Consider the following 10,825-nt stretch of genomic DNA (forward strand, 5'->3'; position numbering starts at 1 on the left):
AACGTGACTGTCGCCACTGGGCACGATGCTCTTTGCCCTACCAACAAATCTAAATTGGGTGGCATGCTCAACCTATATTAACCGACTTTCCCACCCTATCACCATGTTTCACATCCACACTGACATCGTTGGGCCACTACTAGAGTCCAGAGGATTTCGTTACATTATCTGCCATTGATAGAACGACTCGTTGGGTGTACGCGAGGCTCCCCCTCCAGAATACCACAGCAGTGCCATCATACGGACTTTTGTCAAACTATGGACTGTGCACTCTGGTGCACCTGACCGTACAACGACCTACCAGGGGAGTTCTAGTCAGCCCTTTTCAAAGCTCTTTGCCACCTCTGTGGGATCGATGGATTGTGCACTTTGGTGCATCTGACCATATTACAAACGACCAGAGCAGACATTTCGAGTCAGCTCTGCCGCGTCTCCCAACTTGACAACCGTCCCACCAACACCTCTGACGTCACAGTATAGCAGCACCAGACGACTGCTGCGACACATCGCCCCCTGCCACATGTACAACATCTGCCGGCAACTTCTTCTTCTGCGAGAAATGGTCCGATGGCGCCTCACACAAGCGCCAGCCAAGACGTGATCGGTCACGTATGCTCCTGCACGCTCCACGTGAAATGGTCCGGTCAGCCCCTCTGCAGACAGCTGCAATCAGCAACACTGCCTGGCACTCCTGCATGTGTCGATACAGACTGAGCGCGACACAACCCAGTGCTCTGTAGTCCCAGCATGGGACCCTGTGGGGTTATTCGTTCTAGAGCGACCAACCATCTTTGGCACGAGCAGAGTGAAAACTCTTGGGGACAGTGAATCGTGATGTATTGCTGGACGATGTATTTAACTAGATGCTCTTGTAAGGTGGCAGAAGAATGAAAGTCAGATTCGAACCTTACATGAGAGCTTTGTATATCGCAACGGAAGGTGAATATGATACCTAACATAATTTGGCAGTAATAAGCAAATTTGCCTATCAATATGTAATGCAAAAAGGGATGACACCCAATCGACGGTAATTAACACACCGTTTCTATAATGCATGTTTGAGTGGAATGTGAAACCAGCAGTGAGAGGCGTTTTAGTTTGGAATTCAGAGGGACGAGGGTAGAGGCAAGGCCGCGCTACAGGGAGTACCATGGAAACCACTTAAAGGGGTGTCCCAGGCGGAAAGTCAATGACCGACCAGGTGACTCAGATGGGGAGAGTAAGTATAGCGGCCCATCTGAGTGAGGACAGGAAAGAAAGCTCTGCGTTTAGGAATTCCAAATGGATACGAAACAAGTCCAGTGACGCATTTTCGATTATGTGTCCAGTGAGTGATACACACACGAGAGAGTCAAAGTATGCATTGAGGCATCTGGAATGGGCACAAAACATCCGATTGCCGGAAATGCGCTAGAAAGGAGAAAAGAGCCAAAGTTTTGACGCAACTAAATTATAGGGACCTTGCGATTGGTAGAGAGAGTTTCCTCAAAATAAGAGGAATGCTCCTATTGGTCGAAAAAAGCCGTGACGTGAAGATTCGAAAGAACCCAGGTGGGGAGACAGTTCGGCTATGAGTTGCAAATTTTCGGGGACTCTTCTCTGAACTGGCATCAAGCGCAGAATGGAGCGCATAACACTCTGTACGACTCAGAGGAGTAATTTGTGTGAACACTGCGTTCACAGCAGCTGATATCCAGCTAGAAATTAGCTGTAGCATCGTTTAAATCCAACTGTGGAGAAACGAACCAGCCAATTAGTTAATTGTTCTTGCGAGAACTGAGGGGGCATTATAATATGCACACTGCTTCAATCATGCTCGTGTATATCGCCACATTCTAAGACTAGGGATGAGTACATGTTCTCTTACATAATAAGAAGCATAGGGGAAGTCTCTACTGGAAAATTCAGCAGAGGTATAATTAGTTTTAAAGGAATTTCTGCGGAAGAGAGCGGCCTAGCAGACGACAGCTCATCGCAGCTTAAGGTAGATACCGCGTGCAGAGGCATAAACTTGTTGCTTCACCAGCTTGCATCCACTGCAAACTCGAGCGACCTTGGGTAATCTTTTGCTCAATTTGTCATATAACTAACCATCCACCGTGACTTGATTGTCATCCTAAAAAGAGTACCGAACTTTGAACCGGAATCGGACGATTTTCGTAGTACTGACCAATATCATAACGCAAGTGTAGGGACAATTTTATAAAGAAACTTCTAGTTAAACTCTAATATTGTCGTGTTTAGGATAATTTAACCTTCTGAGAGTTAATATTTAATATTCTTGAGTTTAGGATTATTTCACTTTTTGATGCTGAAGAGATGCGATATCCTGACAACTGTTTTTTGTTGTCACATCGGAAACTGTGTAAAAGCGTGTATTTTTGTGGTAATATTGCGACATTAAACATGTCATTTCAACTTGCACAGTTGTCTTCAATCCCAGAATAAGTAAACCAAAAATATTGCACCTTACAAATGGCGACACTAGCAAGATGGCTATTAGTCTGCCTGGATGGCAATTAGAAAAATTAGTAAGAAAAACAAAAATTTTTGAATTTTGAAAAAAAAAATATTTTTTTTCGTGGTGTTTTGTGATGAGGCTACCCAATGTATGTAAATGTATAGTGGACAGAATACAGTAAATGTGTGATCCAAAGTGTAGAGAAGTTGTGTTAGCAAGTAAAAGAACATTTGCCATTGTGTAGTAGCAGCTTGTGCATGGCCTTGCTGGAGCGCGAAGTTATTCACGGCTTTGTTGGTTTGGTTTGAAAATCCACAAACAGTGAACGGTGTTGCTAATGATGTGTACATGATCTAAAAAACTTTCTATGATATTTTGGAAATGTGTAAGACCATATATTTTGATGATGACGAGAGTGCAAGCTAGCGCAATTCGAGAAAGACAGAGGTTAGCTAGACGATCAGAGATGGCAGAAGAACGGAGTGTGTCGCAGATAGGTCAAACTGAAGATCTTGACAAGATAGAGACAGACGTAGACCAAAAAGTCTCGAGTGCGAGTCCTTAACGGGACGTAGTCACAATGCAGAGGGAATGGTAGCAGCTTCACGATTGGTATCAGTCCGAGAATGCACGAAAACAAATGACCGACCTAGTGGGTCAGAAATAGAGTCAAAGGACTAGCAACGTCGGTATGTTGAACCAAATATAGTAATTTTGAACCAAACGGGACAGTTTCCAACAGAAAGAATGTGTGTAAGTGCGTCCGCACTGTGCACAGAAGTCGTTGAAACGCCACGTGAAAGATGCGAACGGCAAAATTTACATCAAATAGTGACAGGTGGCGATGGCGAAGAGTCAGATAGTGTGTTCGCAATATTGAAGCAACTCACTATGGTCGTAAAGCGAACGAGTGAAACAACAAATGCAAGGTTAGAAGACTTAAAAACCGAAACAGCAAATCTGAAAACAGCAACAGATGCAGGGTTAGAGGCAAACAATGTCACCTTAAGTAGTCTCCAATTTGAAACCTACGCTAGGTTCGAAAAACTCCGCGAAGAACAGCAAAAACTACTAACGAAGGTTAATGAACATTTTACTGAAATCCGGAGAGATGCGAGAGACTCACGCGAGCTTATACAGTCGTTAATGGCCGATTAGAAAAAGATGCATTCTGACGTTGACCAGGTGCAGGATGCAGTGTCTAACGTTAATCAAAGAATGGATAAGTTAGCGCGTAAGAATTAAAACTATTCCACTCACGAATTGAAAACATAGTCTCGAAAAATCAGAACTGTATGAAGACCTTCGTACAGAATTGAAACAGTGTATCGAGAATCGTACAGAAAACGGTAGGGGGGGTGACGGAATCGATAGTATCATCCGACATAGTGGTGGACAGAAATCCAGAAAGAAACAAGTCAGTTGTTCAGTCTTCCGTAGCAGTAGCAGAAACACAAAAAGTCATGAAATTCCAATTGTATATCCACAAGAGGTTGCGTCCATAAATACGGAAGCGAAGCAAAAACAAATAGGAAAATAACAGTTAACACAGGTGAGCGAAGCAGGTGATGTGCGGTCACAGCAGACAAGGGAGCGAGAAGCAGCGACACATGTACCAATTGCGCAATGTCAAAGTTACAGTACAACAGTTTATAGACCCCAAGACAATATGAATATAATAGAAAGGCAAAAAACTGACAATTAACGGGAAATGTAAACGAATCATTCAGTCCGATACACGAGGAACGGTAAGGCGTAGATAACTACCACACCACTGCGTAGACACGTTGCTAGATGGGACATAAATACGTCATATCAAGACCCAAATTTGGTAGAACAAGTACAAGAGAACATGACACAGTCGAAGGGAACGAGTAATGTTGTGAAAACACAAACGCCGTATAGTGAAAGAGAAAAATTTGACAACGATCACTTTTTGACAGTCAGAAAATTCCAACATTACAAAGAAAGCGGGAACGGCTTACATCCACGCACATTTACAAATCAATTTCAGATCGGTTTACCAGAGCATTGGCCACTTAGCCATAAACTTGACTTCATTTGTGGGCATATGGACGCCGCAATAGCGGAATCCATGCAAAGATTAGCTGTAAACAGTCAATCGTATGACCAATTTAAATCCACATTCTTGGAGCGATACTGGTCGACAGAAACACAAAACAGGATAAAGTGTGAGTTATTACAGAAAGAGTTGTCCGAAAATTCAGGAGAAAAGAAACCCGTTAGATTTTTCGAGGAAATGACAAAATAGAATCAGTGTTTAGATGATCCATACAGTGACGGGGAACTGATACGGATGTGCACAATGAAGTTGCCGTAATAAGCAGTCATTGATTGGTAGGGCAGGAGATAATATACAAGCATTTAAAGGAATGTTAAGAGAACTTGAATTAATATTCAGTGAAGATGACACAAAGAAACAGCGTTCAGTCAGAGAAAACAATAATAGGGGGCATAACAACAATGTATCAGGTTTTAATAATAATAATTCCAATGGCGATAATAAAGTAGGAAAAGGTAATGGTTTTGGAAGGAGTGGTAATCGCCCACAGGATAACAACAAAACTGTGGTTTTGCAAATGCACAGAGGGCAAATAACAATTATGCTTTTGTTGGGCAATGGAGTTACAATGGTGGATTTGGTCCTAGAAACTACGGTGGTAACTATGAGGCGAGATACAATCCCCGTGCGAACGAAGGCGGAATGTTTAGACGTTTTCGGCAACAAAATCCAGGTTATTTAGGTGGCTATGCAATGGCCAGAACGCACAAAGGTTGGGGAAAATAAAGATTCAGTGGGACAAGACACGCGAAATGAACCGGCAGAAGAAGTCGAGTTGAAGCCACCAAATCCGGGTAAAAGACAGAATTGAGGATATTAACGGTACGAAGACCAGTGGTAATACCCAAGTTAGAAGTGAAGTCCCACCAGTACCTAAAGTAAAACATCGACATTTTGTAAAATTAGCACCAAACAATAGCAAGGTTACAGCGTTGAAAATAAATTCCTTTCTATTTCCAAAGGCCCCATGGATGTAAGTAAAGTAGTCCATGATAATGCAGTCGAATTGATTAATCCGAAAACAGGGAAATCATTAGGTTTGCACCACGTGAGTCATTTAAGAGTATATAAAAGTTAAACAAAAGAAAAAAGTGTAACTCCAAACGAGAATTTAGTTGTATTAAATGTTCAGAAATTAAAGACTATGAAAGATAGCAAAATGCACACAGATAAAATTTTTAACTTGTACTTATTTCAATTAAATAAATAAAATAAATGTTGTAGGGAAGGTAAATGGAGAATGATGAAGAAATGACAAGGAAACAAGAACTAAAGTAACTCTTGTAGAAACGAAATGTGTTCTGGGAAAAGAGATGAAAGTAAGGAGAGAAATAGAGGTCAGCATGTGGATAATTTGACGAAATAGTAGTAGATTCTCTCTTAAAGACGTAGTGTGAAGGAGGAGGAAGTTCATTCTTGTAGACGAAAGGGAGTGAAGAAATAGGAAGGAAATAGATAATTAGGTGGGAAGGAGATAGGCATCTTTAATTTGTTCCGTCGAGGAAGGTGAACAAATAATTGAGGAGATATTTTGGCGGAATATGCGATTAAAGTACTCAGTGATTAAAGTACTCAGTAGTAAAGCTGCTTTATAAAAATGGAGAAAGGTATAATGTAGATAATTTTAGACCTATTTCTATGCCATCAGTGTTTGCAAAAGTTATTGAAAAGGCTATATATGTAAGGATAATTGATCATTTTATATCACACAACTTGCTACCAAATGTACAGTTCGGCTTTAGAAGTCATTTAACAATTGAAAATGATTTGTTCTCTTTTCTCTGAGAGGTACTGGACGGGCTGAACAAAAGGTTTCGAATGCTTGGCATATTTTTTGACTTAACTAAGGCATTTGATTGTGTTGATCACAAAATATTGCTGCAGAAGTTGGACCATTATGGAATACGGGGAGTAGCTCACAATTGGTTCACCTCTTACTTTAGCAACAGGCAGCAAAAGGTCATTATTCACAATGTTGAGAATGACTGTGATGTGGGGTCTGAGTGAGGTACTGTCAAGTTGGGGGTGCCCCAGGGATCAGTGTTGGGGCCACTCCTGTTCCTTACTTATATAAGTGATATGCCCTCTAGAATTACAGGTAACTCTAAAATATTTATGTTTGCTGATGACACTACCTTGGTAGTAAAGGATGTTGTGTGCAACATTGATTCGGTCTCAAATAGTGCAGTACATGACCTAAGTTCATGGCTTGTAGAAAATAAACTAACGCTAAATCACAGTAAGACTCAGTTTTTGCGGTTTCTAACGAACAATTCAACAAAACCTGATGGGCATATGATTAGTGAAATGAACAAATTTCTGGGTGTTCAGATAGATAGCAAGCTGTTGTGGAAAGCCCATATCCAGGATCTTGTTCAAAGACTCGATACTGCCATTTTTACTATTCGAACGGTATCAGAAGTGAGTGATGTTCGACACGAAAATTAGTCTACTTTGCTTATTTTCATTCGCTTATGTCGTATGGTATTATATTTTGGGGTAACTCTTCCCATTCTAAAAGGATATTTTTGGCTCAGAAACGGGGGGTTTGGGCAATATGTGGTGTAAGTTCACGAACCTCTTGTCGACCCCTGTTCACGAGTCTGGGTATTTTGACATTGGCCTCTCAATATATATATGTTCCTTACTGTCATTTATTGTTAACAATATTAGCTTATTCCCAAGAATAAGCAGCTTTCACACAGTTAATACTCGGCAGAAGAAATGGCTCTGAGCACTATGGGACTTAACTTCTCAGGTCATCAGTCCCCTAGAACTTAGAACTAGTTAAACCTAACTAACCTAAGGACATCACACACATCCATGCCCGAGGCAGGAGTAGAACCTGCAACCGTAGCGGTCGCGCGGTTCCAGAGTGTAGCGCGGTTCCAGAGTGTAGCGCCTAGAACCGCTCGGCCACTCCGGCCGGATAATACTCGGCAGAAATGTGCAAAGAGGTGTGCAGTATACTGATGCATCCATTTTCAGTAAGCTACCACTCTAATTCAAAAATCTTAGCAGTAATTCACGCGCTTTCAAATCGAAACTGGTGAGTTTCCTCATGTGTCACTCCTATTCTGTCGAGGAGTTCCTTGAAAAATTAAGCTGATTCTTATTGTATTATTAATTTCGTTTACTTAAACTTATGGATAGACTTTTTTCTGCTTCATAAACATTTGTTTTTATCTGTATTTACTTTTATGTTGTAATTTCATGTACTGACACGTTGCATGACCTTGGAGATTTGCTCCTCAATTTGGTCCTACGGAACTTGACGTGTAAATAAAAAAATAAATAAAATCAGTCTCTGCTGACAAAGGGTGTAGCATGGCCGGGGTCTATAGAAACTGAACACAATCCACCTTACTTTTCCGGCAGCTCATTGTGACTGCGTGAACAGCTTGTCATCGACGCCCTTTCGTGATGGGTGCTCTATGCAAACCCTGCCTCCCCCCCCCCCCCCCCACAAGGCCTTGATTAGTTATGAAAGGGAGGTCACAGCATGGTAGCAACGAACCTAGAATTTCCATTGCACAATTCTCTAGAAATGTACAATGACACCATATTCGCCTGCATGCCAGTCAATGCTGAATCATGCCAAGGCACAGCTCACATCCTTCTCTCATAGTCACCTTGGAGGAACTATGGTCAGGGTGTGCACACACATGTTAGTGCAGGAGCTTCCATCTACATATCACGTGGTAGCTGAATGGTACCATTGTCAGAACACTTTGACTAACTTTCTTACGACTGATGATGGGTGGTGTTTAGATACCCAACATGATGTAGGGTCTGCCCTCCCTGCACATTATGTTATGCTGTACTTGGCACAATGTCACCACCTTGCCAACATTACGGCAGTCTCCCGACTCTCCTTTGGCTCAGTTCCTGGAGTTGCAATGATAGATCGGCTCGCCATTATCACAGAGGATGAAGTCCATGATACTATCCAGGCATGATCTATGAACAAGTGCCGCGGGTGGTAGCTGTGCGGTCTGAGGCGTCCTGTCACGGTTCACATAGCTCCCATCATCGGAGGTTCGAGTCCTCCCTCGGGCATAGTTGTGTGTGTTGTCCTTAGCGTAAGTTAGATTAAGTAGTGTGTAAGCTTAGGGACCGATGACCTCAGCAATTGGGTCCCATAAGATCTTACTACAAATTTCCACTTTTCTACGAACAAGTCGCCTGGCCCTGATGGCCTTCCATAGGCATTTTATCGAACATTTCGCCCCTTAATAGTGCTGGTGTGGACGGAAATTTGTCAGAACGTAATTTCGACTCTCGTGTAGGTCCCAGACAGGTTCCTTGATGTCTCCTCATTCTCATCCAAAAGCCTCACAGACGTGCGATTACAGCCCCTTGATGTTGCGACACAAAGATCTTTACCCAGCTGTTGGCTCCATGGATTAAACAGACGGTCTTCTACATGGTCTCCCATTATCAAACTTGTTTGGGAAGTGCCAATAAAATCTACACTTCCGTCTGTAGCTGTTGGGGAATAATCACTCTTGCTCATGCTCGTCGTGTGCCTGGACTTTGGCAGCTTTTGACTTTAGCCAGGCTTTCGACTGGGTCGATCACGACTGCCTGGCAGGGATGTTCTGCAGTATGGGATACCCTGATGCTACTGCCAACGTCGTAATGCATTCCCTTCGTGGAGCTACGCCCTGTGTCCTCTACAATGGCCGTCTCACTCCTCCCATCTTGAGCCACCATTTGGTGCGTCAAATCTGCCCACTTGTGCACTGCTATGTGCTTTCACCATGGAACCACTGCTCTGCTGTGTCCATCAGCATTTCTCTGGGAGTCCTTCCGTGGCTATGTATTCAGCTGTACTAGCTATTCAGACGATATTGTAATCGTTTTTCGTTTCGGTGCTAAGCTCAGGGAATTACCGGCATGGGTTGCCAACTAGGGCGAAGTTTCTGGTCGCTGCATCAAAGTCTGCAAATCGAGCAGCATTGGTATAGGTGCGGGGATTCCTGGGGGCAGCTGCTACTCTCTGATTTCACGAGTGATCTGTGGCGCATGATGGCCCTCAACTGCCGGCGCTTACTGTCCCAATTACTGGATGCTAAATCATCGTTTACAAGTCCTCAATCTTGTGGAATGGACACAGTATTAAGGTATACATTTGACATCACATATCCACCTTGTGTGATAGACACAACCTATTCCTCTGTATAAGGCCCACTGCATCTTGTTTGAGTCATTGGGTTCATACACTGAAGCGCCACAGAAACTTGAACAGGCATGCGTATTCAAATATAGAGATATGTAAACAGACGGAATATGGCGCTGCGGTTGGCAACGCCTATGTACGACAACATGTATCTGGCTCAGTTGTTAGATCGGTTACTGCTGCTACAGTGGCAGGCTATCAAGATTTAAGTGAGTTTGAACGCTGGAACCGCGCGACTGCTACGGTCGCAGGTTCGAATCCTGCCTCGGGCATGGATGTGTGTGATGTCCTTAGGGTAGTTAGGTTTAAGTAGTTCTACGTTCTTGGGGACTGATGACCTCAGAGGTTGAGTCCCATAGTGCTCAGAGAAATTTGAAGTTGAGTTTGAACGTGGTGTTATAGTCGGCGCACGAGCGATGGAACACAGCATCTCCGAGGTAGCGATGAAGTGGGGATTTTCCCTTTCGACCATATCACGAATGTACCATGTAATCAGGAATCTGGTAAAACATCAAATCTCTGACATCGCTACGGCAGGAAAAAGTTCCTGTAAGAACGGGATCGACGACGACTGAAGAGAATCGTTCAACGTGACAGAAGTGCAACCATTCCGCAAATTGCTGCAGATTTCAATGCTGGGCCGTCAACAAGTGTCAGCGCGTAAACCACTCAACGAAGCATCATCGATATGAGCTTTCGGATCTGAAGGTCCACTCGTGTACCCTTGATGACAGCATGACACAAAGCTTTACGCCTCACCTGGGGCCATCAACATCGACATTGGACTGTTGATGACTGCAAACATTTTGCCTGATCGGACGAGTATCGTTTCAAATTGTATCGAGCGGTTGGACGTGTAGCTCATGAATCCATGGATCCTGCATATCAGCATGGGACTGCTCAAGCTGGTGGAGGCTCTTTAATGGTGTTGGGCGTATGAAGTTGGAAAGATATGGACCCATGACACATCTAGATACGACTCTGATAGGGATACATACGTAAGCATCCTGTCTGATCACCTGCATCCATTCGTGTCCATTGTGCATTCTGACGGACTTGGGCAATTCCGGCAGGACAATGGGAGACACCATGCATCCGG

Source organism: Schistocerca nitens, chromosome 1 (genome assembly GCF_023898315.1).
Source record: "Schistocerca nitens isolate TAMUIC-IGC-003100 chromosome 1, iqSchNite1.1, whole genome shotgun sequence".
Classification (NCBI taxonomy): Eukaryota; Metazoa; Arthropoda; class Insecta; order Orthoptera; family Acrididae; genus Schistocerca; species Schistocerca nitens.